The 27809-nt window shown below is 44.0% G+C and overlaps 1 long non-coding RNA gene across 1 annotated transcript; it reads right to left on the bottom strand.

Annotated features, from left to right (window-relative positions):
- Nucleotides 1-300: 300 nt before the first annotated feature.
- On the bottom strand, nt 301-27809 carry LOC138918951 (uncharacterized). Its single transcript, XR_011428730.1, has 5 exons — nt 25275-27809; nt 24747-24938; nt 24359-24451; nt 9939-10035; nt 301-664 (listed from the first exon to the last, which is right to left on the bottom strand). It is a non-coding gene; the product is annotated as an uncharacterized lncRNA (long non-coding RNA).

Genomic DNA, 27809 nt, shown 5'->3' with positions numbered 1-27809 from the left:
AGAGCCTGGACGCCAGGTCTGTGCTTTCCCCAGCCCTTGTCATCCCACAGACGCTGAGTCTAGAGTCACCAACATTCTTGCCCATGTCCCTGCCTCCCGAAACTTCACACCCTGGGGCCTCCAGCCCACACACCTCCAGCCCTACTGCAGGAGCCTTTATCAGGCAAGGGCCCAGTTCCTCACCTCTTGCCTGCAGGAATCCCTGGATGAGCCTGCCTTGTGAGATGAGATAGTCTTATCTTACAGGAGGAGGTAAGGAGCCAGTGGGCCTGCACTCCCAGGTCTCTCAGAGAGGCAATGTTTTCAAAAGAATGTGTGGTGTTTATTAATATGAGGAATATAGTTCAGCTATATAGTAGGATATCTGTGGAATGGTCTAAATGGCAATCCATTAGTGGGCTGAAAGCTGTCTGCAATCCAGTTTTGTACGTGGGCCCAAACTTCCTACTGGCTGAGCCAAGCCTCTGCCTTATGCTTGGTATAAACAACTGCTGGCTGTGTAGGGCTGTGGGTCAGATACGCCCTTGTCACCTGCAGCCATGCCACGGCAAAGAGGATGCTGGGTCTTGGGACCAGAAGTCTGGGTTCCACTGTTGGTTGGTCCACCTTGGACACTGCCGTCCTCTGGGAGACTCCGTTTTCATCAAGTGTAGAAAGAGAATGGCTGGGAAGATGAAGTGACACAATCATTGGAAAGAACCTCATTGTAGCAGGTATTCAAGAACTGTTAGTTGAATATGAATTCCAGAAGGAATAGGAAGTGATGCTGGGAGCTCCAAAGGTTATCTATTGGGAGTGCAGCTCTGCAATTACTCTCTTCCTCTTTCCAAAGACCGTTATCTTTCCCCATTCAAAGCCTCTCTCTCACCTTTAGACATCCCCTGCTCCTCCTCACATAACTGAGGAATGTTCCTGCTGCCTTAAGTCTTACACGCTTTGCTTTGTGCCAGAGACACTAGTGCACTGGAGCCCAGAGTGGCCTCTCCCCACACCTACCCCGACTCACAGAGGACACATAGGGAGTGTTGTCACATTTAGCAAATACAAATACAGGACACCCAGTTCAATCTGAATTTCAGATGAATAATAAATAATTGCCTGGGACATTCTTATAATTAAAAATGACTCATTGCTCATCTGAAATTCAGTCTTAACTGGGCGTCGTCTATTCCATGTCGCCCCTAGGCACACAGTGTGTCCGCATCATGTAGGTGATGGGTCAGACGTCCTCAGGACAAGGACAGTGCCATGGGAGCCAATGAATGGTAAAACTCTCCCCAACCCTGAGCAGGTTCAGGGTTTGTCACAGATGTTGGGAGGCCTTGCTCAGACCTCCTCTATTATTCGTCCCCTGGTTAGGACATGCCAACAGCTGAGGGCTGCCTCTCATCCCGTGGGCTCCTATCATGCAGTGAGTTGGCTCCCCGCCCCCCAAGAACAGCCCTCAGCCAGTGATGAGTGGGAGTTAGAGGATCAATACCTCAGCTCTCTCACCCCTGGGGGAGGAGGTGAGAAATCAGAGGTGCGTGTTCTCTTCTGCACTGTCCCGGGTTCCACAGTGAGACTGAGCCCCCAGCGCCCCTGGTGGTAATGGGTAACAATGCACCTGTACTGGCTTCTCTTCCCTTCTCTGTCTCACTTTCCCACTCTCCTACCAGTGCTTCCTGGGCCTCCTCCCAAATAAACTCTCTGTACCCAGATCCCTGAGCCGTGGTCGGCTTCCATGGCGTCCCCACCTAAGACAGAGCTCAATGTCCTTTCTCTCACTACAGTCTCTCCAGCCACCTCAGCCCCCACAAATCATCAGGGTTAAACTTGGAGGGCACCTCCCAGAAGATATAGAACAAGGAACCCAGAGGTGAGGTCAGGAGTCCTAACACGCTGGCTGCTGAGATCTGTGAAGACCCAGCAGCAGAAAGAGAAAGCCCTTTGAAGCCAAGGAGACCCTCCTGGGAGAAGTGCTCAGCACTGCTGTCCTCTGTTACCAGTTTACCAGGCCAGGAGCCCTGACTGGACGAGCCAGTGCTCTGAGTTCATAGAGGAGAATGGAATTCCACTTCCTGTCCCGTCCTTCTGGAAGGCAACCCTGCATCCACTCACAGGTTATCACTGCCAATGCGTCAGCACTGACCTTACTGGCTCTCTGGGAGCTGACCTCCGAGGAGCTGCATCTCAGGGCCTGTGGGGTTTCACCTGGCCTAAGATATTGGGAAGGTAAGGGCTTTGAAGCCAGAGTAATCTGGTCTTAAGCCTGCTCTGCCTCCGCCTACCTATGTGATCCTGGACAGACTGAGCCTTGGTTTCCTCACCTGGAAAACAGAGCAATGCTGCCCCACGGGGCCATTGAGTGAATGACATGCAGTAATATTAGGCCTAGCCCTGTGTGTGGCAGTAGGTAGACCACTCCACGAATGCTAATTCCCCTTCCCGCTTGTAATGTACCAGCCAAACCAAGGGGACAAGGACGTGCACCTGGCATAGTGCCGTCTGTGTACTAGTAGCTTTCACGGCCCGTCTCTCACAGGCTGTAAGTTGGCGGAGATCTTAATTGATCCGGCAGCCTTGACCTGCTTAAGCTCTTCCTCCGGCTTTGTCTTTCCCTTGGTTATCAAGAAGGTTTTGCAAAGATTGCCATCAGCAAGGCCGTCCAGCCTTATTCTTGAGTGGATCACACCAGTAATTTGCTGTGATGGATAGTGTGCCTCCAACTGCCTGTGTAATTGTTGTGAGCAGGCGGCACGGCGGAGCCACTGTGCTGAGCAAACTCAGACTTGCAGGGAACACGGCGCTGCCTCAGCCACAGTCATTCCAAAATTAGACCTTTCCTCCACTCCATCATTACACGGGTAAGCAGTCAGAACGCTTCCTGAGTACGAACCACATAGCAGCAGTGATTTATAGAAACATCCACATGTGTGGATGGTGGCAGACGGAGGGAGGGAGCCTCGGGTTGGCCCCAGACCTCGCCACGACTCTGCACATCTCTGCTCTGACCAGTCACTGGCTGCCTCAGCCACAGCTCATAGCAGAACGACGGCTGTCCCTCTACCGCAGGGACAGGCAAGGGCCACAGACTACTGGGAAAAAGAAAGGGGCGGTCCTTCCAGTTTGCAGACTTGCCAGGCCATATGGCCTCCTGGTCGTGTGTTAGCACTTCGGACGGCCTAGCTCCTGCCCTAAAGGCTCCAGCTTGGAGCCTGGGTGTCTGTGCTTTCACAGCTTCCTTTGGTCAATGGTTCTCACGTCACGCTGTGCATTAGAGTCAGCCAGGAGCTTGCAAGTACCCTGAAGTCCAGGCCCCAGCCCAGAACAAAGAAATCAGTCACCGGGTTTGGGAGCCAGGCACTGGGCTTTCCCAAAGAGCGCAGGTGATGCCAACGTGCAGTCAAGTTTGAGACCCAATGCCTAGGTAATTTGTAAATCAGGCAAGTCTGGGGAATACAGGTTCAGGGAGAAAAGCCTAATTAGGAGAACCAAGTGCTTTATTTATTTATCATCAGCAAAATGGAACTCAGGGCCCTGTGGTTTAGGCAGATACAATCGTGCTGTGGGGGCTGTTTTCAAGCAGCTCCTCTGAAACCTGGCTGATCATTAGAATCACCTCATTTATCTATCTTTCTCACAGTTTCCCAGACCTCAACTTCCACTCACTTAGCTATATCTACATATTTTTTTAAGGTCCCATAGGTCACTTGGATGCGCCTCAGGATCTGGGAACCAGCGATTTCAGAGAATTTATGAAAGGTTGAATCTTTTGATTTATAACTATGTAGGGGGCGTGAGGGTTTGTGCTCTGCTACAAGGAAATTTAATGATGACAGCATTTCTAGAGATATTTTGATGTTTTTAAGTTGTTGTTAAAAAAAAAAAAGATTCTTGGTTGATGAGTGGAAATTATGAAACAGACGTCATGCTCTAAATTCCCAATCTGGTGTTCTCTTAACTCTTGAGCCCTCAAACAGAAGATGCGGTAAGGGAACTCAGTGGTGCAAGCTGATTTCCCCTCCTTGATACCACTTCCAGCCCAAACAAGAAAACGTTCACATCTCCCTTCCCTTTCCAATCACAACAGCAAAACAAATCACTGAACCAGAAGTTCTGGGAGGTCCTGGAACCATCTCTGGGGACTGTTGCAGGCCAGCTGTTTCCTGTGAGAGCTCCCCCTGGTGACGGCACATGGGATAATTTCTGATTAGAGAAGGAAGCACGTGCCAGGTGGGCTTTGTGCTGCTTACTGCAGTGGTCCCAGCGTGCTAGGCCTGAATTTATCTCAGTCAGGGTTTCCCTGGGCCATACGTTTCTCAGCGAGTCGCCCCAATTTTATTTTCAATCCAGCCATGGGCAGATTTAATGGCTACATGAATGGGAAAATGCAGGAGGCTTTGAAACAGATGCTTGGCTGTGCTGGCTCAGTAACTTGCCCGGCCCTGGATCCTGTTGGCATAGGAATGCAAATCCCACCCCGGCTGGGTTTTTATTTCTCCACTCACGGAAGGCAGCGGCTCCCTGGTCCCCGTGGCTGTCGGGCCTGGCGCAGGTACCTGCTATGTTTCACCAGCCATCAGTTTCTTTTCTCTGGCTTTTCCTGGTTCCTTTCTCTGAAAGGGAGTGTCCTTCTAGACTAATTTCCTGATGGTGTAAATGATTTAGCAGGGCTGATGAATATCAATGGAGCTGTGGATGGGTTTAAGGCTCCTAATGAAGGCAACAGTCACCAGTGCCAAATATTTTTGCAACTTGCATTTAGGATGAAAACAAGAAGAGTACCTACAAAGTTTACTTCCCTAATTATGCACTATAAATTTTAAAGTCAGTAGTCAGGTGTCAGCAAATTATGGCACAGAAAGGAAGCTGTGTACATGGTGGTGTGCTGAATGCACAGGAGCCAGAGAGCCCTGGGTTCGAATCCGAGCTCAGCCACTAACAAGCTGCATGAACTTGAACTGGTTGTATAATTCCTGAAAGCCTGATTGTAAAAGGGAGATAATAAAACTTGCCCCTGGGCATTTTTAAAATAAAGAGCACTCATAATTCAACAAATAATTATTATGCACCTACTATGTGGAAAGGCGGCACTGGGTGCCAGGGATGCAGAGGGTTCTGGAAACTCATAGGTGAAGGAAGCAAACGGATCAATAGTCTGCCAGGGTGAGACAGGGAGCGCCCACCCAGCTCAGGCAGTAGGGGGCATTGCCTGTAGAGGATTTAGAAACAATAAAACTGACTAAAAGTTGACTTGCTTTTTATCATCAATATATGCCAACAATTCTGAACTATGTCAGTGTTAAAATACTCTTCCCCAAAAAATCTCTTATTGGTTTAAGTTCTACACTTACACTGAAGACTTCTCCGCTATACAACGGGCCTGCCGCCCCCTCCTCCAGCTGGCGCAGAGGCAGCCACAGGAGTTTGTTGGAGAGCAAGTTTGCACGCAGTGGAAATCTTCAGAGCAGTTGGTTCTGGTACGGGTTTTGCCTCTAGCCCTGGTGGGACCACTTCTTCTTGCGTTTAAACAGTAGATTCAAAATAAACAAGAGTGGCTCAGCGATTGTAAAAACAAAGACACAACGATCTTGAATGATCTTGAAATTACATCTTGGATTCTGTCATTTCTGGGTAACAGCTTGGAGGTTTTGTGTTTCAAATTTAAAACAAGTTTGAAACCGAACTGCAGGGTATAATTTTTGTTTGGCAGGTGCACATTTTAGTTCATATGTGAAATGTTTTACTGAATTTGAATATCTTTAAAGTTACAATTTGCACTGCTTTTTAAATTGTTAATTATTTGTTTTAAAACTAAAGGATGGATCCAAAAAATAATGACTATTACCGATTATTATGTGATAGTTAGTGAAAATAGTTTTATCATATAGCAGAGGAAATGTTAAAAAATGATGTCAAAAATTTGAGATAGGTCACTGCAATGGATGACACGATATGTTTTTGAAAAACTGTGATTGACATAAATGTGATTGACATACACGGCACTCCTCTGACTAAGCAGAAGTTAATATAGAACTGTCTGTAGTCTTTCTGAAGATCTGATTCTGCGGCTTTAAAAAATAATAGTAGCTGCTCTTATTGGGCCGTTCATGTTGTTGAAACAACTTTCTAGGCCCAAGATGGAGAGGCTCCTGCTGGGGCTGCCACGTCAGCAAACTGAAGCGTAGGCAGCTTCCGAGTCTCTGTCAACGCTCCGTTTAACCAGAACTGCAGAACGTCCGCTCAGCCAATCCCCAAACGCCAAGCCAAGCCTGGGCTCTCTGCTTATTGCCTTGTCCCTTCTCACTCCAAACAAGGTTGACATGTGGCCCAGCCAATCAAATATTTTCTGTTCTTTGCGTCCTTGTTCCTTATTCTTTATCCTATAAAAGCTTCCTGGCTTCTGCCTCATTTTGTAGTTCTCCGAAGGGAGACCTCTTCAAGAAGTGTTAGTTTCTTTTCTCACCTAAATTGTCTTCCTTAATCATTTTTTAACAGTATGTATCAGGCATGGAGCTTGCATCTTACAAACATTATTTAGTAGCCTCAACAATACAATGAGATGGGTATTACCCTGATTTAAAGGATGAAGAAGCCAAGGCTGGAGAAGTTTGCTCCAGGTCACACAGCTAGTGCGTGGCAGAGCTGGGGCTAACGCTGGATTCCTGGTCCTAAAGCTTGTCTCTTAACTGCGGCGCCATCAAAAAAGGGGACGCTGATGCTGACATTTCAATTCCTGAGTAGGTCACAGGGGAGGCTTAAGGCCAGCGAGATTCTAGATTTTGCTTGTCTAAACAACTGTGCAATTAGATAAGACACTGACGCTCACAAATCCAATCAGTCTCAGAGCTGAAATGCAGCAGAGGAATCACGGAGAACTTTTGCCTCCACAGGGGAGGGAGCAGAGGCCCCGAGAAGCTGCTGCACCAACGAGCACACAGCTACTGCTGGACCCAGAAACCAGGTCTCCATCCGCCTGCACCATGGTACAGGTCACACGCAGATAACACGTATATCACATGTGCCTAAATTATCCCCAATGAACCGCTTTTCCCTTTCCCATTCTCCACCCTCTTACTGCCACGGGTCTGGACTGGGAAGGGGAGATTCTGGTGGTGTGAAGCCTCAGCCTGGAAGCAGTGGGCTGCCAGTGTCACTGATAGAAAGGAGAATTGTGTGGCTCAGAGTTCATGTAGGTACCCCGGCCGGATGATTTTGGAGATCTACCATCCTCCTGGGTCTACAATACTCACTTCCAGATACAGCTTAACATTGACTGTGATAACCTACCTCCACCTGGATAAAGCCTCACCTTTCAGTTCTCCGAGAGCGGTTTATGTGGAACCATGCTCTCTCTTCTCTTGAGTTGTTCTGTCCTAAAGAGTTCTGTAACTTTATTATTCCTCAGTTCATCTGCCTGCCTTTAGAGAATCTGCATTATTTGACCACAAGTCTGTTTCCCCATGTAGAAAACGTGAACCCTCGCTTACTCATTCTAAAATTTTAATGCATGCGACTATTGCTAAATGCAGGTTCCTGGGCTTCACCCTAGATGTTCTGAGTCAATAGGTCTGGGTAGGGACCTTGATTTTCAATGAAGCCTTGTTGAACGTGTTCTGCAGACCCCACTTTGAGATGCTCAGAAGCAATGATGTATGTTCTTCAACCCTTCCCAGTTTCTTGTGAATGACAGCACTTGGTAAGTGTCTGCTGAGGGAAAATTAAGGCCACCTCTATCGTTCTACTGCAAACATACAGTATTTGGAAATTTTCATGACTCCTTCAGGTTAGGCTTATTTTAATGATTGGTATCATTCTTAATGATACTGGTATCGAATCTTAATGCCATCTTTCTCAGACATTGATCTTAGTTTTTTTTGAGGATTGAAAAGTTGTGTGTTAAAGGAGAGGTTGTTTAATCAGCAATCTGGTTTAGAAAAGCATCAGCAACGTTTCATAAACATTTTACGTTAACTGTTAAGAAATAGATTGAAAGGTAGACTAAGATAATAATCCACTTGTAGGTACTTCTAACAACAACAACAAAAAACAGCTTAAAAGGAAACATTGGATTTCCCTTTCTGGATAATATAGAGGCCTTTAGTATTTGCAACGTCAAAAAAGAATTGATTAGAAAGATTCATAGAATCCAAATTCAAAAGAAACCCAACAGTCATTTTTGCAATAATGAGACCTCCCAAGCAGAATATAGGTGACAGAAATTGGAATCTGATAGTCTGGGAAATCTAGGATAGCCTTTTAAAATATAAAATAAAGTAGGGTTCTTCTGCTGGTTTTTGTGACAGTCATTATTTTTACACTTACACCAAAATTTTTAAAGACGAGGAAAACCATAGGAAGCATATGTTTCTCCAACATCTGTCAACAGTTTGTGAGCAAAAAAAAAAAAGCATAACAGAGGACTTGGTGATTTGCTCTACAAGTCATTATAGGGCATCAGACAAGTTCTTCACCAATTATTATAACTTCTCCTGGCATTAGTGGCCTGCTGAAGGTTTTTACCCATTGTTTTCCAGAAATTCCTCCTGGAAATCCATTTGTCATATGTGACCTCATAATCAAATTATTGTACGGCCCAAAACTGAGCCACTTAGAAGTTTGGTGAGCAAAAGTAAATTTGATTACTTTTTTATAAAAATCTCATCTAAAAGCCAAGGCAAACCATTCTAAACCAAACACCTACGTAGTTCTAATTTCAAAACAAAAATAATTAAAAAATCAAAACATTCCAGAGCCGTCCTGACCGTGCTCTTCCGACAAGGCCCTGTCTAAAGCCTGGACGTGTTGCTGTCCCCTGAAATGGCAGAGACATGTTCGCTGGTCATCTGCTGGGTTCTGTCTCAATTTATTCTGCCCAAGTGAGGAGTCAGATTAGGACCAACCACATATTCTGAAAAGAAAAGCTCCCAGCCAAACTCCAAATCCCAGGGTAAGGAGCAAAGGCAACATACATTTTCATTTCCCTCGATGTGAAAGGATATTCTGAAGAGATGCTGGTTTAAAAATAGAGCACCTGATGAGTATCAAAACTTAAACAGATTTACAGTTTTCAGCGTGAACCACAGCAGGAACAAAAGTGGAAGAAAAATCAACCTCAGGACATAATCTCCCTGGCCCTCGATTTCCCTAGATCAGATCGACAGAGTGGGAGAAATAGGTCTCTTCACAAGAAACGCTGGCTAATTTAATTTTTTTTCCAAAAGTAACGCTGGATGTAAAGATCTCTGTCACCTACGTTTTCAGGAAAAAAGAAAATACAACAGGGGACATTATTTTGTGTTTACATTTCACAATGACTTGTTATTCAATTTACTTGAAGTTACAGACAAAACAGACCTTTGGCAATTCATACATCTAAATCAATGAATTGTTCCTATCTGACACCACCCCAAACTAAGTGACTCACAAAGACTGTACTTTCATTCAGGCTTTAAAATTGAGCTCCAAATGAATGTGGAGCTTTCTCTGGGTCTCATGGGATGAGATGCTTCCCTCTTCGTTTAAGCTGTTTCACCCAATCTTGCTCTTCCCTGGTGTCTGGAGATGATAGAGCAGTGCTAGAGGCTCCGCTCAGACACACCTGGAGGCTCTACCTGTCTGAAAAGTTCTCGACCTTGGCTGGCAGGAATCACAGCAAGGCTGAGGGCCTGGGGGTTCCTCTCAGACCCTCCACTTTACCCGTATAACTTTGTCTAAGTCATCTAACTCCCTGGGGCCTCAGCGTCCTCGTCTATAAAATGTGGGAGATTGGTTCATTCCTTTCAGCTCTAGCTTTCTAGATTGTGTGATGTAGCACCGGCAGAGTGCTTCCACTAGTCAGGAGAAAGACACAAACCTCCAAACAGCAGGAGCTTCTGTGGTTTATAACGATAACAGCAAACTTTCATTGAGGATACACAATGTGCCAAGCAAAACGCTAAGTACTTTATACTCACCACACTACTGGAAAACAGGAAGTTCTTTTTCATATCTGCACACTTCAGTGTAGAATGCCCCAGAAGCTGCAATTTCTTTCATATACACTGCTTGACTCTGCCAATATAGAAATCACAGTTGTGTTATGGTCATAGAGAATTGATACATCAAGTTAGCAAGATTGCAAGTGTCAAGGATCAAAACAAATCTTTGAAGTGACTTATAAGGAAAATATCCTTTTAGACATATTCATTGTAACAGGGTATAAACACAGGTAATACCCAGATATGCTAATTTCAGTTACCTGAAGGAATATGAGACATACAAAGGGCACAGGGCCCCCAGGAGTGGCAGTCCAACCTTCTTCCTAGTGCTGGGATCTTTGTATAAATAAGATTAGAACATCCTGAGAAAGGGAACATTGATAATAAAATATTACCCAATGTCTACATTTCAATTTCAGTGAATGCTGGTTTCCATCCCAGAACAGAATACCATCTTGCAAATATTCCATGGAAAATTTGATGAACTAAATTTGCTGAAGTCCAAAAGATCTCACCCTTTTGTGACCTTTTTGGCATCTGCACTCTATCCACTTATAATGTGTGCTTGAGGCAACCAGCACACAGCTAGACAAGACCAGATAACTGTGCACATTTGAGGTATTTATGGTAGCCAACATGTTGTAATGGAAACTTTTTGATCCTTAAAAGGTAAATTGAATAACAAGTTATAAAGAATTATAAACTCATATGATGATTTCAACCCAAATTTTCACCATGAATTAAAAAAATGTGTTGTAGATACAGTACGTTAAAAAATTTGAAAGTTCCACTCCAAATTGTAACTACTTTTTACACTAAAGAAACAGAACAAAACAAAAACTAAAGATTGTGGAGCTCAACTTCTTAGTCATGGAAAGATGCGAAGTTCCATACTTAGAGAAGGCATTTTAGATCATCAGTGTTAATTTAATTTCAAAATTTTATTAAGCCAAAAGCAATGCCCACATAATGCAGGAGTGCTCAGGTGCCTCCCCCAGCAAACATTAAGCTTAACTACCTAGGTTCAAAGTTGTGGTATAATGAAAAGGAAAAAGGCTAGAGTTACTGTTATTCTTTCCATTACTTTTAAACATTTGAAAATCTAAAGAATAAATTTTAAACTTGTCAATTCATATTGAGGCCTGAAAGTCTCAGGGCAATGATGGAGTAAGGAAGGAAAGATATTAAGGTAGAAGTGGGTCATTTTATCATGACCCGATACAGCTGTGTCCTCATCTTCTTCAGCCCCTGGCCGACAGGTGACCTTGCAGAGATACACTACAAAAGGAATACAAGTGGATAGGGTGTTTTCTCGCTCCTTTCCTTGAGGACCCACCCACATCATTCATTGCCCATCCACACACTAAAACTACATCAACTGTTCATGGAAAATAGCTATTTGCAAATATGCAAGTGTGTCCTACCAGACAGAGGGATTGTGCCCATCTACTCAAAGATGGGCAGACGCAGAGCACGCTTTCCATAGAATTATCATTTCAGACCAGTCAGGGGTTGAGTTTGAGGGATCTGAGAAGCACTCTTGCTCTGAGGGTGGCCATGGCTAATGTGGGCACGCCAACCATATTAACGCCTATGGACTAAAATGACATTTTTCTAACAGTACCTTCAAAAATAGAGGATGAAAGTCTGCCCAGAATCCTGGGAGAATCCATTCACTCATTCACTTTTTATTTCAACAAATATTTACTGACTGCCTACCATTCTCCTAGTAGAATGTCCTGGGGATACCATAAATAGACAGTGTTTCTGCCCTCATGAAACTTATATGACAATGGGGGAGACAAAGGTAGTATGGGACATAACCAATGCATTCACGTGAGTGAGTTTTACCAAGTTAATTTCTTCTTGGTATCAGCACCTTGGGTACCAAGACAGAACTGGGCACTTGACCTGGGAGACTGAATCTATCTGTGTCCTAACTTCTAGACTTCGCTCCGATCTCTCTATTTCCTCTTCAATAGTATCACTCTAAAGCTGTGTATCTGCCACTAAGACATGCTAGAAAGATGTTTAAACTTTTGTGGCAGAATAATAGTGCCAAGTATTAATCAATGTTTTCCTCCCTTGCTATTTCCTTCTTATACTAGTAGAGAAAAAGCTAAATTCATATTATTCGTTAAAATTACCTCTGTTAGAGTCTTGGAGTTTCTCAAACAGGCTTATAGGGAGAAAGCTAAGTAAAGGGCTTGATGCTTCTTAACTAAATGCAGGCAAGGCCCTTACCTAAGAGTGAAGCACAGAATGAAGTTAGAGAGGCCACAGAGCTGGTGTGTGCACCACAACTTCAGGTGAGTGAACTTGATTTCCAGCAATAAACATTCCATCAAATTCAGTTTACTTTCAGAAACTTATAGTGAGTAAATGCAATTTCCCATTCCAAGCGAGCATGTCTCTAAGATTAAGGATATAGTCCATAGGACACAACAATAAAGTTTAGAGTCAGTATTTCTCCAAGGAAATTCCTGCAAACTAGTCAGAGTATGATTTAATGACAACAAGATACAGAATAAATATAAACACGGGGGAAAAAAGACCTTCACCTCAAACTTTCTGTTTATATTCTTAGTGTGTTTAAAGTGAACATCTTATATTTTCCAGCTCTTATACATTAAGATGTTCGGGCGAACTCAGTGCTTTGTACTCACCAAGCTCCATGCCAACATTCCTCAAAGTTCTTCATTAAACTGATCACTGAAGCTTTGTTCACAGCGTCAGCCAAGGCTGAACCAAACACGATTCCAAGAAGGTCTAACTCTCTGTTTCCATGAGTCCTTAGTACCACCTGATGCTGGGTGCTTCCCGCCTCGGGGAACAGTGATGGGGCCTAAAGAGGAAACAAGGCATTTCCTCTCATTTGTTCAAAAGTCCAATCCTCTAAGGAAAACTGAAAGGATGCTTGTGCAGAAACAGCATAACAGATTTGTGAGCAAGCTTGATCACGGGAGTGCACGGCTTGCGGCCCCGGAGATTAGAGAGGATTCCCCAGGGCAGAGGGAGGGGCAGTGAGGAGCAGGTGCTGGGGGGCTCGAGGGCCAGGGCCTGCAACTGCAAACACAGTGGACTGGGAGAACTCACCCTTCTTTCCTGGGCAGGCTGTGGGGAGAGGCAAGATGCCAGGGTAGAAACGGCTAGCTCTTGTAGCAAGATAAATTTGCCAGAGGCAACCATACAGTTTCCCTCTGCCAGGGTGGGGCAGAAACCGCAGACTCATCTTCTTGCCCCCAGGAGATTCCTGAGAATTAGAGGAGACCTAAAGGCTTGACAGATAGTAGGGACCAGAGAGAATGGAGGACATTTCAGGGATGCCAGCAGGAACAGGTGCCGGCTCAGATCAGAAGGACCACCTCTCCACTACCCCTGCACCCTTGTGCCTCGCTATCACTTAAATTCCCAGTAACTTAGTGCAGCCCCTGGGAAGGAGGCAGGAGATACTCTTTATTGACCAAAACTAAGATTTTTGCCTCCTATGGGGTAGGAAGGAGCTTGAAGTAGAAATTAAGCTGAGTTATAGAAAAATAAATTTCCATTTCTTGCACACCTAAGTTTATGGACAATATTCCCACCTGCTTTGTTTGTGTGAAGAGTCTGGTTTTGCAGCGTAACCGAGGTTAGTTGGGGTGGTCCTGGGCAGGAGCTTGTTCAGGTACACAGAGATTCTGTCTTTCGTTCAGGTGGTTTGGTTTTGTTCTTTGGTTTGAGGGAGTCAGGAGGAAGAGAAGGCGATCCCCTCAAATTAGAGTGGAAAGCAGAAGTGGTTGATTTGAAGTCACTAGTTTGAGTCTTGGACCGGCAAAGACTTTTTCTAGATAAGTTAATAAAGTGTGATAAACTTAGAAGCATCAGGATTAAAATTCCTTGGTATCAAATTTAACCTTGCTCTCAAAGCTGGTATAAAAGTTTGAAAAGCTGGGCCGGCCCCGTGGCGCAGCGATTAAGTTCACATGTTCCGCTTCTCAGTGGCCACGGGTTCGCCGGTTCAGATCCTGGGTAAGGACACGGCACTGCTTGGCAAAAGCCATGCTGTGGTAGGCGTCCCACATATAAAGTAGAGGAAGATGGGCATGGATGTTAGCTCAGGGCCAGTCTTCCTCAGCAAAAAGAGAAGGATTGGCAGTAGTTAGCTCAGGACTAATCTTCCTCAAAAAAAGAACATAAAAAAAAAAATGTTTGAAAAGCTTAATGTAATCAGTGATTTTTCAGCCCTGGCTATATGTCAAATCATCTGCAGAACTTTTTGTGGATAGATATACCCAGGCTTATGCCCAACCTACCCAATCGAATCTCTCCTGGTGGGGCCTTGTTCTGAACAGCCATTTCTGGGCAATCATTTTTTTCTTTTTCTTTTTTTTTTTGTGAGGAAGATTAGCCCTGAGCTAACATCTGTGCCAATCTTCCTCTGCTTTGTATCTGGGACACCACCACAACATGGCTGATGAGTGGAGCAGGTCTGCACCCAGGATCCGAACCTGTGGAACTGGAACTTAGAAAGAAAGCACGTGGAACTTTAACCACTCAGCCATGCGGCCGGCCCCCGGCAATCATTTTTTTAAATGTTACAAGGCCCTGGAACAGCTGGTGTTGACAGAGGTCTGAGAAACCTCTTCTAATGCAACAGGCTACGGGCATTATTAAAAGCCATGGAAATGGTTGTTACTGCATTTATTCAAAAATACTAAGCACCAATGATTTGATGGGCTCTCTAGGAGTTACTATATACAGATAAATAGCCTTTTAAGACTTGCATGAGAGATAAAATGCTGTTTCAGCTTCAACACCTCAATGTGAGAGGCGTCACATAAACCCAAAGACGACCTACAGCCTAGTTCCTCCCCCTTGAGCTGAGCTGGGGCTTTGATCAGAAGCCCAGAGCTAAGCACGCGCCCCGAATCCTGCCACTCACATCGTCCACTCCCTGCTCAACTAGAAGCAGCACACCACATCAAGAAGCCCGACAAGTCTCCTGTTTCTCGTGAGGAGGGTGTGCTCGTAAGGGATGGAAGCTTAGTAAGGTGGTGACGCTTCCTTACCCTTACTTAGCAGTGAGTCCTGACTCTCCCAATTCTGTTCACCCGACTCGCGAGCAGTGTTGTCAGCCTCCTGGGACCCAGTCACGCTCACGGTGGGGACAGCCACGAGGGACTTCAGCAAGCAGCCTTCTCTGACAACTCCACACACGATAACACTTCTAGAATGCTGCTTTGACCATGTCACTGTTCCAAAGCCTTCAGTGGTCCCCTACCCACAGACGGCCCCCTGGCCTCTTCTAGCCTTTTCTACTACTCCTGCCCCACAGCAACTCTCCTCCAGCCAGACAGTCCTCTTCCATCTCAAGCCCTTACCCACCTCTAAGCCTTGCTCTTCCATCTGCCTGGAATTTCCTTCGTCTCTCTTGGCCTACTGATAACCTACCCATCCTTTCAAGCCCACATCAAATGCTCCCTCCTTCATACGGCCTTCTGTTTTAATCTGCTAGCGCAGCCGTAACAAAGTACCATGGACTGTGGGGCTTAAACAACAGATAACTATTTTCTCACAGTTCTGGAGGTTGTAAGTCCAAGAGCAAGGTGTCAGCAGAGTTGGTTCCTTCTAAGGGCTGTGAGGAGAGGTTCTACGCAAGGCCGCTCTCCTTGGCTTGCAGATGGCTATTTTCTCCCTGTGTCTTCACATCATCCTCCCTCTGCTGTATCTGTGTCCAGATCTCCTCTTCTTATAAGAAGACCAGCCATATTGGATTAGAGCCCACCCTAATGACCTTGTTTTCATTTAATTACCTCCTTACTCACCCTATCTCCAAATACGGTTACATTCAAAGGTACTAGGGGTTAGGACTTCAACACACGAACTTTTGGGGGATACAATTCAGCCCATAGCAGCTGCCTTCCGGTTGCTCATCTCAGCCACAAGTGATCTCTTCTCTGTGCTGGTGCCTCCGCCGCACAGAGCACAGCTGCAACTGGCCTTCTGTCTTTGTTCCCCAGTAGGACTGCCACATTGCACTCTATGTGGGAACAATGTATTAGAGGAGAAACTGCTTAATGACTCCCACCCACAAATTCTGCAGGAGTGGTCCCTCGGGCCCTCCGTAAGCCTCCCTTCTCCTCGCCCCTAAAGCTGGGGGCAAACTGAGAGCAGGCCCCTCCCTGCTCTGACCAGCGGAGTTGTAAGTTCACCAAGAATCGGTTGTTCTTGATCCCACACTTGTCTATAATTTGTTGGACTTTATGTACTTACACAATTTAACTATTATATGAAGCAATGAAATATGAGTGCAAAAGGAAGGACCATTTACATGGAAGTGAAGATGGAAAGTCTTGCCAAAAGGGAGCTCCCAAAGTATTGCTAGATTATGTGCAAATGAGACAACGGGAAAAGTCAGGGAAAAAACCACAATTATGACTTGGAGGCCTCTGCTCTCAGATTACTCTACAGGTGTCTTTAAGTTCTTGCTCTCCTCTAATTAAGCCATAACTTTAAAGAAACCAAAAACTGGGATTTGTAGATGATGCATTATAAATGTGGTTTGTGAAAGGCGACAGGAAAATCAAACCCAGATTCAAAGAAAAGACTTTTGCCCTCCTACATCAGATGATTCTTGCATGGATACACAATTTTATGTTTTAAGTTAAAAGAAAGTGTTTATGGTATGTATGTATTAGTTTTTTTAAAAACGACTCTTCATTTTATTTACCTTTTCCACTTGATGATCCAACTGCCCAGCGCTCTTGCATAAGCTCAGAGGAACCCCGAATCAGCTGCCACGTCAAGGAAGGATTGCCCTGAGGGGTGGTTTTCATAAACAAAGAAGGCACAAGAGCCGCCTGTAGGATTTGCTAAGCTCTGGGCAGCAGCTGCCAGACCTAAGGCTTGAGGAAATGGTTTCTTTCCAAACAAAGAGCTCAGGGCAACTGGCTCAGAAGCCGGGCTCTAAACAGGGAAACACTGTCTGGAGAGTGGCTGCAATTGTCGTCACAGCCCCATCACCTCATTGGCCTGGAGAGGGACTTCTGCACAGGGGTCCTCTGCCAGCCCCACCCACACGCACAGGTCAGTCCACTCTGCAGCATCTGATCCAATGTTTATGGACACCTGCTCACAAGAGGCAACTGCACCTGGAGGATGCTTTGCGATCTTTTCCAGAACCAGTGACTCCACAGTTTGTCAACGTCACTAACAGCTCTCTAGGAAATGAAACATTTTACATTTACCCACAGGAGAAGGGACACCTAATCCCCACTCAACCCCTGTCTGCTTTAGGACCCCAGGGTGCCACACAGCACACACCTCGGTGTTTTTGTTATTCTGTACATAAGAAAATAAGAACCCCTGCTGACAACTGAATAAAGTTGGAAACAGAGATGGTAGTTCCTGCAGGTTTTCAGTTCAGCTACAATGTAGCCAGTTGCACAAGACCTTGATGGGAAACACATTATTTACTTTGTGTTGGATGCTCCATGGACCTGGCTGGGGCAGAATGTGATGGGATGGACATACTGCAGGGAGCACAAGGCAGCAGCTCCTCCCTGCACCCAAAGAGCATCAGCAGAACGAAGGTCCTCCCCACTCTGTGGGCAGAGGCTCCAGCACTCCTCTTCAGTAACCAGTAACGGCTCCCCTTCTAGCACCGCCGAACTGGGCTGCCATGCTCTCTGCCTGCAGTACAGAATGAACTGCGCAGTCACCCGGTATAACTTTTTTTTTCTTATGGAAAAAGTTAAAGGATTATTAACTCTGACACTACTTACAGAATTATACTGCAAATCATCAGCTATTTCCCCCGCATATTAAATCTGAGATACAGGAAATTAACCTGCCTCCCACAGATCTCTCGCCCCATTACTTATCTATAAGCCTATTTCCTTTCATTCTTCTCCAAGTTCTTTCTCACTCCTGTTTCCCTTTCCTGATCTTTGCCTCCCTCGTCTCCTTCTCTGGCTTGGCTGCTTTCCTTTATGTCGTACACCCAGAGGAATTAAAATGAACCAACGAGTAAAACTCTGGAGTTCACTATAGAGAAGAGACAAAGAACTCCAAAGCTGGAAAGGCCATTAAGGATGTAATTTGATCCCTTCCATTTTTGACAAGCAGACTGAGGTGCAAAGAGACAAAAGCTGGCTAGGGCAGAATTCTCTGGCTCTAGGCGGTCATGGCTGCAGCCCTCCAGTTGGTACTAGTACAGGGACTTGGTAAAGCGAAGACCACATTGTGCTCTTTGACTTTGCTGAGAGCCCTCCCTCCAAAGAACGGCAAGTCTGAGACGCCATGTGTGAGATGGCTCCGTCAACTGGAAAACATTCCACAAACACTGTTTATCATTGGTATACTGCACTTACACCTCCTGCAATTTACATCTCCTCAAAGCTGAAGTCACACCTAGGCACAGCGAGGGCTTGTGTGAAGACTTCATTTAGTAAGCTCTCTGTTGCGTTTCCTCACTGGGAGGGGTTAGAGGAACACCTCCATAGGATGCATACTTCTTAAATTCTCACATTCAGAATAGCCCCACAACTCTCAGGAGAGCAACAATAAAAAGATGGAGAGTACCCCCAGGACTATGTGTTACTCTTGTCAGCACACTGAATCGTGCGCAAACCCATTCTCTTTTGAGAATTATTGTTTAAACAAGAATAAAATTCATCTTTTGAATACTCTGAACATTTCTCCTCCTCTATTTATTCATTCGTTTTTGCTTCCTATGTGGCCAAATCATCTCCTGCCTTTGTCTCTGAATTTCTCATCTAAGAGATATTCTTCCTTTGGCCTAGGAATTTCTAGAATTAATTTCACGGTTGTGAAGTGTTTCCTAAACATAAAATTCTATATTATGGTACAAACAACGAAAAATACTACAGAGAGCGCCTCAATCTTTTTTAACTGGTAATCACTCTTAAGGGATACTATATTTATTGCTTTTATTTCTTTTAAGTAAAGGATAAATTTTGCTATTAAGAAATGGAGTGAAATTGTACTAACTTTTTCTCTCTCATCTAGGGTCAAATAGACAATGAGGAGATTCTATGCCACTGGCATCCAACGTTAGTTCCGATGGATGAAGACGACTCATTGAGAGGAAGAAGTGAGGGTAGAGACACTCCCAGTCACTCCTTCAAGCTGGCTGAACTCAACTTAGCCCCTCCAGGGCCTGAAATCGCTCTGCCATTCCTTAGCAGAGCCACAGCATCCTGCTATGACACGGGCACAACATGGGCTACATAGATTCCACCGCTGGGAGGGCACACTGCCACAGAATGGATGGAGGCCAAGAGAGGCGCTCAATGCAGAGATCTGACCTGAAGATGAGAGAGGAATGGGGTGAGCATCCTTAATCCCAGCCACTGAATCTGGAATCAAAGCAGAAAGCTGGGGGAAAAATGGATCCAAATCTCATTCCCTCTCAATTTAAAAGAATTTTAAAAGAGTTTTCTAAGAGTAGAAACTGCTGCCAAGGGTGTAGGAGTTGGGCTAGCTACAGGCTGTGACTGGTCTAACAAAGGCTGACTCTTACCCAGATGTCCAATAAAAACACTTAGCGAGTATCATTTCCATAAGGCTTTGTCTACTCGAAACACAAGCCAATTGTTTGGGTCCAATTTATGAAGCAAGGTCTTACGAAGGTTATGGGGTGAGGAGGCCTGATGACAACTAAATTGCCTTAAATGGAGCTCAAAACACCACCTTAAACGTTCGCTTCTCCCAAGAAATGCTTCGTCATAAATCACGTGGCTCCAAACATATTAAAAATGACAAATAGAGCAAGCACTTACATCTCATTTTTTTCTTTTAATTCACCAATGCATCAAAGATTTCTGAAGGATATTATTCCACACAAAAAAGATGAAATGCATCAGGAATGCAAAATTCCAGGGATAAAAGAAGAGATTAAAAATCAAATGGTGGACCAGACTCCATGCTGAAAGTTATTCTGAAAATAGACATACTCGCTTTGAGACAAGGAGATGAGGCCTGTCTGCTCTGAACTTGTAGGGAGTGGAGAATCTCACAGTAATTGGACACATGTTTCTCATCTTACAGGAACTTATGAATCCATTTTAATGCATTCGAGTTCATGGGTACTATTTGTCCACAAGTAAGCTTTCTCCTCCCCTCCCCACCATGCACAATTTAATGGGGTTTTGATTCAACGGGGAACAAAACCTTCCAAAACTCACTAACGTTTCTTGAATTCCCACTATGCTAGCTTTAGGAGTTTGAAAGCATGTGCTAAATGAAACTTTCTGTGTAAGAGTCTTTAATATCCTAGTACTTTGGAGAACAAGTTATTTTTCATGTGTTCTTTCCTTTATTGGTAGCAATTAAGTCTCAGCAATAAGAATTATTAGGGGCCTAACCCAAGATGCATATTTGTCCTGACCGGGAAGAGATTAGAAAGTGGATCAGGCAGAACAGCCCAGCCTGGCAAATCCTAACACACCTCCTTGAGAGGCACTGACTCTGAGCGCTCACAGGGTTCAGCGTGGAGGAAGGAAAGGAGAGAAAACCCTCTGGGAACAACTCTTGTTTCTTCTCCCTTCTGTTGATCACAGAGACCTGGAAAATGCAACCAATTCTAAAGGCAGTGACCCTGATTTTTTTTTTCACAGTCTTTTTCAGTCTACATAGAAACATCTGTTTTTAATTGCATTTGGATTTGAAAACTAATTTTGGGTCAGATTTGGTTCAGGCTCCAATCAAGTTGGAACTAAGAGATTATTGCTTCCCCAAGCATCCCAAAATTCCAAGAGGCTTGAGGCCAAGGATACCAGACTTTCTGAATGCATGCACGGGGCACATACATTTAGCAATGAAAAAGGAATGGCCTAATTCTCTCAGGGAAATTTCCTTAAGGCCAGTGATTTTGGGTTTTAGGTTACAGCTTTTAGACTCAGGATTCGATTTGGGGAAAGGTCAGTTGGAGGACAATACCCTCCCGTGCATTCCAACACATGGAACAGGAGATTAAGCATTCATATGATCAAATCAAAATAAAAACAGTACTTTTCATTGTTCATTGGAGATCATAAATTCACCCTACCCTCCTAATTTGAAAGAAATTGAAACAAATACACTGTCACTTAACCACTATTTCCCTGCAACAGTCTCGCAGTGGCACGGAGCTCTTCTCTGCCATCTGCCTTCTAGGAGGGCGACAAAGGAGGGCAGTGCAGGAACCCCCTTCGTATGGGGCCTGGGACTGCCATCCACACTCTGGGACTGCTGAGGACACGGGCTCGGGAGATGGTCCCAACCTTGCCACCCACTCATGGTATCTTCCTAGGCTCTCTGCCTCTAAGCATCCAATTTTAAATGAAGCTCTTATTTTTCTGCTTCACAAAAACGTTTTGGGAATACTCACTGATCGATGGCAAAGTATGATTTTTAAATCATAAAAGAGCTGCTAAAGTGCAAGAAGTTGTTTGGATTTTCCTTAATGGCTGAGTCCAAAGAATAAAAGTAAAATTCCTGCCGAGAACTCTTAAGTGATTATCTGATACCGTGACAATCCAGAACATGAGCCTGAGACCTGTCACTGTGCAATTCTGAACGACAGCCGGTAACAATTTTATCAAGCTCATCAACAAGAAGCACCACTGTGTTTTTGGAAACTCAAAGTACCAATGAGTAAAAGAACAAAGAAAGATAATATTTCACTTGCCTGCATAACGATTATAAATTTAATAAGCTAAGATGCTGAGAACAGAGCGCCCTCCTGTGTTCCCCATATCCAAGGGTTGTAGGTTTAAACACTGCTGTTAATTTTCATTAAATTCATTAGCCAGTTATTCCATATGGTTTATTCACCATAAACTATTAATTCGTAAGATTCACTTTTATTGACGCAAGGCAGAGTCCAGTTACCGTTTTAGCAAATGTTTCAAGTGTTCCCTGCAGAGATTTTCAGAGATGGTGCAGCTCTTCTTCTTAAAACGTGCCTTTATAATCTAACTAGAACTTAACATCTAAGATACATCCATTTGAGTATTTAATTTTGGCTCAAAATTTTTTATCTGGTGAACCAAAGATGACCGAGGAAGCTGTGTTTGAATTTGATCCCCTGCTGAATGCTCACAACCTAGGAGATTTTGGAAAAGAGAGAGCTTTCCTTATAAATGTGTCTCAATACAATAAGGAAATGGCTATACCATTAGCTATTTACACTTATTGGAAGAGGCAATATGAAGCACATGTTTATCCCCAAAATGGCATTCTGATGGCGAAGGAGACAACAGAGTCAAGAAGTAAGATGCCACAACTTCCCATAAGCCGAGGAAGACAATGCACAGAGTAGCTGCTCCAGGGCCGCGCGGCCGCTGGTGCCTTGAAAACCACACCAGGTGCACACGTGCAGCTCCCGTCATGACCAGTGCAGATAGCAAAATTGAGGCCCTCCGGGAGACCTTCTGTGGGACTAACAAGAGAAGCAGGGACGATCCTTTCTTTTCATTACACAATACATATCTTCACAGATCACCAAAGTTTCAAATTGTATTTCTTTAGCATTTATGACATCTTCTGATTATAAAAATAATACATGGTCATCATGGAAATGTTGGGAGGTGTAGAAACCATGAAGCCTAAAATATCACCCATAATCTCAATACTTAGGGATAACGTTCTGGTTTATTCCTTTCTGTCTTTTAATGCAAGGTACATGACTATATATACAGCAGATATAATATTTTATCCTGCTCTTTTCTCCATTATTATATATTGTAAGAATTTCTTCATGTCATTAAAGATTCTTCATCCACATTTTTAAATTGTTTCAGAATATTTCATTGTATTGGGCATTCAGGTTGTCCCCAATCTTACAGACAGCGTTGTGTCAAATGTCTGAGTACATACATCTTTTTTATGTTTTCCTGGTAGTATCCTTGGCATAGATATCTAGACATGAGATTCCTACTTTCAAGTCTCTTGATGCAAGCTGCCAGAACGTCTTCCAGAAAGGCTGTAGCAGCTCACACATCTCCTCGGCGCCCATCGTACGCCTGTGCAAACGAGCCCTGCTCTCATCCGCTCTGACTCCCACAATTTCCTTATATTTGCTAATTTGATGGACTAAAAAGGTCAATTTTGTTTTAGTCTGTTCATTTTGCATTTATTCAGTTTCTAGAGAGGTTAAATTATTTTTCATGTATTTTCTAATTATTTCTATTTCTTCTTTAATTATCTGTTTTTAGTCCTAGTACATTTTTCTATTTGACTTTTTCCCTCTCAGTTTATGGAGATTCTTATTAACAGCCTTCTTATTCACCACATGTAATTCCTAACGTGTCCTTTACGTTTTGGTTGTATTGTCTGTATTTGCATGTTTTATATGTATCTCATGTCCAGACATGTCAAATATTTACATTAATTCTATAAATCTTTTCCCTTCTCATCCATTTCTTTCGAGATTAGAAAGTGCTAAGATTTCAACATTTAAAATGCCTTCTATGTTTGATACTGGTGTCAGTTAATGCCCATTTAAGCATCATTTAGCACCTGTCGCTTAGCTTCAATATGGGCCTGTGGTCAGTCAACGCTTACCGGCTGGGAACGCTCACCTACGGCTGCCTCCTGGGCTCATTCGCTAGGCAATTCTGAGGGAGGGACCATCATAATCGCCCCTGAAGAAAGCGCTGTTTCCATGAAGCTTCTTTGTTCAGAGCCTGCCATGTGCTTCCTTGTTGCAGATTACTGGTTTATTTATTCCTCTTGATGTATATGTATATATATATATACATATATATACACACAGACACACATTCAACCTTTTGCAATACTTCGTTTCAAGATACTGGCAAATATCTAAGAAATGTGGACGATGTGGACATCAAACGCATTACTTAGAGAAAAATATTATTTTACTCCCATTAAGCATTCAGAAACTTAGCAGTTTCAATTTCCAGGACCTGACAGAATGAGAGAATGCACAACTGGAAATTCAAATAAACCATGGATGGTTAAAAAATCAACAAGATAAAGTGCACATCTCCAAATTGGGTCCTTTCTAAGTGGCCACAGTGAAGTATACTAGGGGCAAAGTGCAAGGGAGTGGTGACTTTTTCACTAGGTGAAACAACCACGATGTCCATATCCATACACAAATGCTTCGTACAATTTATTGTGACTTCATTACCTCGGTGTTAATACGCAAGCCCAGCAAAACAGAGTTAGGCTACAATTCTGGCTGATCTATATTCTGCTGCGCAAGTTGAAAGGAGCTTAATAAACAACAACAAAAATCCGAGCAAGAATCAATTCAGCACTGTGACTCCCACGTTGTCGGTCCCAAAAGCACGCCTCAGAATTCCAAGGCAACTTCCAAAGGTGGAAAAAAGAGAGAAGCAGCATGTTTGACTGATCAGAGCCCACTGAGCAAACGATGTACTTACATTTCCTGTAGTTGAGGATGGAGATCCCCAGTAGAATGTACAAGACATATGGCCACAAATAAAGCCTGACACTTGGGTCATGCCAAGAGGATCCTAAAAGCAGTAACGCAGAAAGAACAGTAGCATGAAGAGGCAATCTACACATACATTAGGATCTCAATATTTTATGGGAAACTGGGAGCCATTAGAGAAAACTGAGATGGGAGCTTTTTTCTCTGTGTCCTTATTATTTTGGACCAAAGAATATTAAGTATCTCTTTCTAGGATGAGTAGTATTTCCTAATCCGGTAGCAAAATCACTTATCTATCCACTTGGATGTGCTAAGTTGTTTTGAATAACGGCAACTTAAGATTTTTTAAAAAATAACTTCAACATAAATGTATTTACCTGATTTCCATCTGGATTTGTGGTTCAGCCCCACAGAACCCCTTCTCTGATCAATATAAAGTCCTCTGCCAGTAGGAGGGGCCACGTGGGCAGTTCCCCAGCAGGATGGGTCTCTTCGTGTTGTGTCAGGCCCTCATACATGCCAGCCTCTGTCCGGTTGGGGGAGAAGTTGTTCTCTGGATTTTCACATATCTGCATCATACCAAGCCCTGATCAATTGTGGGATACCAACATTCACTATCTATGCAATCCCAAAGGCTTGAAGTTTCTTGGGGGTATTTCAAAAAGTTAGTAAAAATTCTTTCTGAAATTTTTTTATTGGGAGACCATGGAGGGGTGGGAATCGTTCCCAGCACATTCTCATTTCTTTTTTGAAATAAAATATTTCCCACACTAGCTCTGTACATCAATAATACCTTTGTGGAGGTTATGAGATTAACAACAATGAAAAGCTCTGCAAAAATATTTCTCAAGTAACCCAAAAAATGGGTCTAAAAGAAAGAGCTTATGGCTTTCAAATGAAATTACCTTTTTCACTTCTGTTGAAGTCACGTTGATTCTTCATCAATAAGAGACTGGGTGTTGCCACTGACGCCACAGTGAGCACCAGTTGTCCCTGCCCCCGTCACACACACCTGCTGCAGGCTTCGCTCCCTAGTGCTTAAAAACAGACAAGGCAACAGAGAACTAGCGCCACAGACTGCCGAAAGGAGGTACTGCAGCGGAAGAGCACTTAGCAGGTATTTAATCTCCAGATTACTTGTGTTTCTGGAACGGCTCGACAAGAAAAGGTATCCAGAAAAAAAATATGTCCTTTCCTCAGAAGTCAGTATCTCTAAGTGCATCTGAGGAGAGGACAGCCACAGGGAGCGATGGATGGACTGTGGTGATTGCCTGGATCAATCAGAGGAAAAGAAAGTGCTGTTTCAATTGCCTAGCTACACATTTTTAAGCTCAGTGCCTCCACACTAGCGCTGACAGCCCTTGGGAGGAGATAGCAGACAAGAAAGACGAACACTACAGAGAGGAAGTAGAAAGACAGTGCAGAATAGGACAGAGGAGATGACAAGTGGTGTTAGTGGCAGCAGTAGCCAACAGAAATTAAAAGCAGTACCAGGGAGGGTGATCCAGGCCTCTGAGAGAAGCAGAGAGGCAGCAAAGAGCCCTGCACTTGAGACAGATAAAGAGCAACGTGACGAAGAGAAACCCAGGCCCCAGTGGAACATGTCGAACGGCAGTCCTTCAATGGGGAAAGAGAAGTCGCCAAACAACAAATTTTAATAAAACCTACATTTCTAGGGGACAGGAATGTAAAACTGAATAATTCATGCTAGTGCTCCAAGATGCCATAAATTAAGTCATTGCATCCTAAGGACCACGTCTCCTATATCTGCATCTGCATCTGCATCGCTCAAACTGTCAGCAGTGCCAGTCAAAGTATACTTTGGAAAGCTCTCCAAGGCAAAAACAAAAAGCAGCTGTCCATAAACCATTAAATACACAGGACAGAAGGACTCCTTCTCCACGGGCACTGGCTGGCTACGTTCTTACTCCATCAGGTGACAATAAAAGCACGAGAACTTCCATGAGTGATGATCAAATTGAACACTCTGATTTACGGGCCCAGGAAATGCTGGGATGTGGACTCAGCAAATGTGAAAGGCAAAGCCAAAAAGCAAACACAAACATACAGAAACTTACGTTTAAGTAGAAAACTCGGTCCCTTGTAAGTCAGACCACTGTCCACCGTGAGTAAGTCCATGCGGTTTTAACCTCTGCATTCCATTTTTAACTTAGGGTCAGCATCCAGAGACACCAGACACACAGACATCTGATTGCAAGATTCTGAGTAAATCATTCCCACTTGTTTAACATCAAACTGATGAAACATTTAAAAACGTTTGTGGAGTTATAACTGCAAAGGTAGAATGCACGTTTTTTTCCATATTACAGCCACATGTTAAGACAACAGACATCAATAAAAAATTACCTTGAAAACGCATTGCGTACTTGGAGGATTGGCTCCATCCCATAACACTCCAGTGAGGGAGACTATCGAGCACATGTTCCTCTGCAAAACTTAATTTTCTTTTGAACCCTGCACTGACCCTATGTTTAACATCACTCCAAATTCAGTCTATTTTGCCCACACAAGATATTGCAGCTAAGCAAAACTCTGTTCCGGAAACCTCATAAATTGTATGAGCTGCTCAATTTAGGCCTGAGGGAGTAAACTGAAGAGAGCTAGCCTGACATAGCATTTTAGACTGCTGGCTGCAGAAACTCAAGATTAGTTCTAGAATGACTAAACTAGTTCTCGTGGTGACTATGCATATACATATATACACATCCACACACACATATCTCACTATTTTAGTGATTTTTTAACCCAGTAGTCCCTTTAACTTAGTTCTGGATGCCATGCTTCATTTAATATATCTAAAGTGGATTTGGTGTCGGGGGGACGGGAGTACAGGGGAGGAAACCGATTGAGTGCCCTCTAAGCACCACGGGCATTCCTGGGGACATAAAACATATTTTATGATTCACCCCATCCACCACTGTTCACCAAAGCCTGCTAGAGGCTGGGTGCTCAGGACTCAATACTGAACAGAGGCAGGTTATAACCTCTTATGACGGTTATGATGCACGTGACACCATTTAAACTGTGAATCCATCAGATAAAGTCCTGACATCACCAGATGTGGATTTTGAAATCTAATGCCTCCACTTACTAGCAGTGTGAGCTTGGTCCAATGCATTGACGCCTCAGTTTCCTCATCTGTAAAATGGAGGTTGCTATGAGGAATAAATGAGAGCGAAGAGCACATGTGACAGGCCCAGCACAGTGCCTGGCACACAGCGAGGAGGCGTCCCCACCTTCCTCACCACATCCGTAGTGGGCTCTGCGGTCGATTCTGCGGATCTAAGAGCTGGACTCGCCCTGTACTCGTGACAGCAGCCAGGGGGCAGCAGGGAACGTGCCCGATTGGTCTGGAGGGGGAAATGGGGCCACTTTCATCCATATAGAGCTGAAACCAATTCCCATTTTTGTGCTGGCTC

Source organism: Equus caballus, chromosome 19, assembly GCF_041296265.1.
Source record: "Equus caballus isolate H_3958 breed thoroughbred chromosome 19, TB-T2T, whole genome shotgun sequence".
NCBI classification, from domain to species: Eukaryota; Metazoa; Chordata; class Mammalia; order Perissodactyla; family Equidae; genus Equus; species Equus caballus.
The sequence above is the reverse complement of the archived record's forward strand: the minus strand, read 5'-3'. Positions and strand labels throughout refer to the sequence as shown.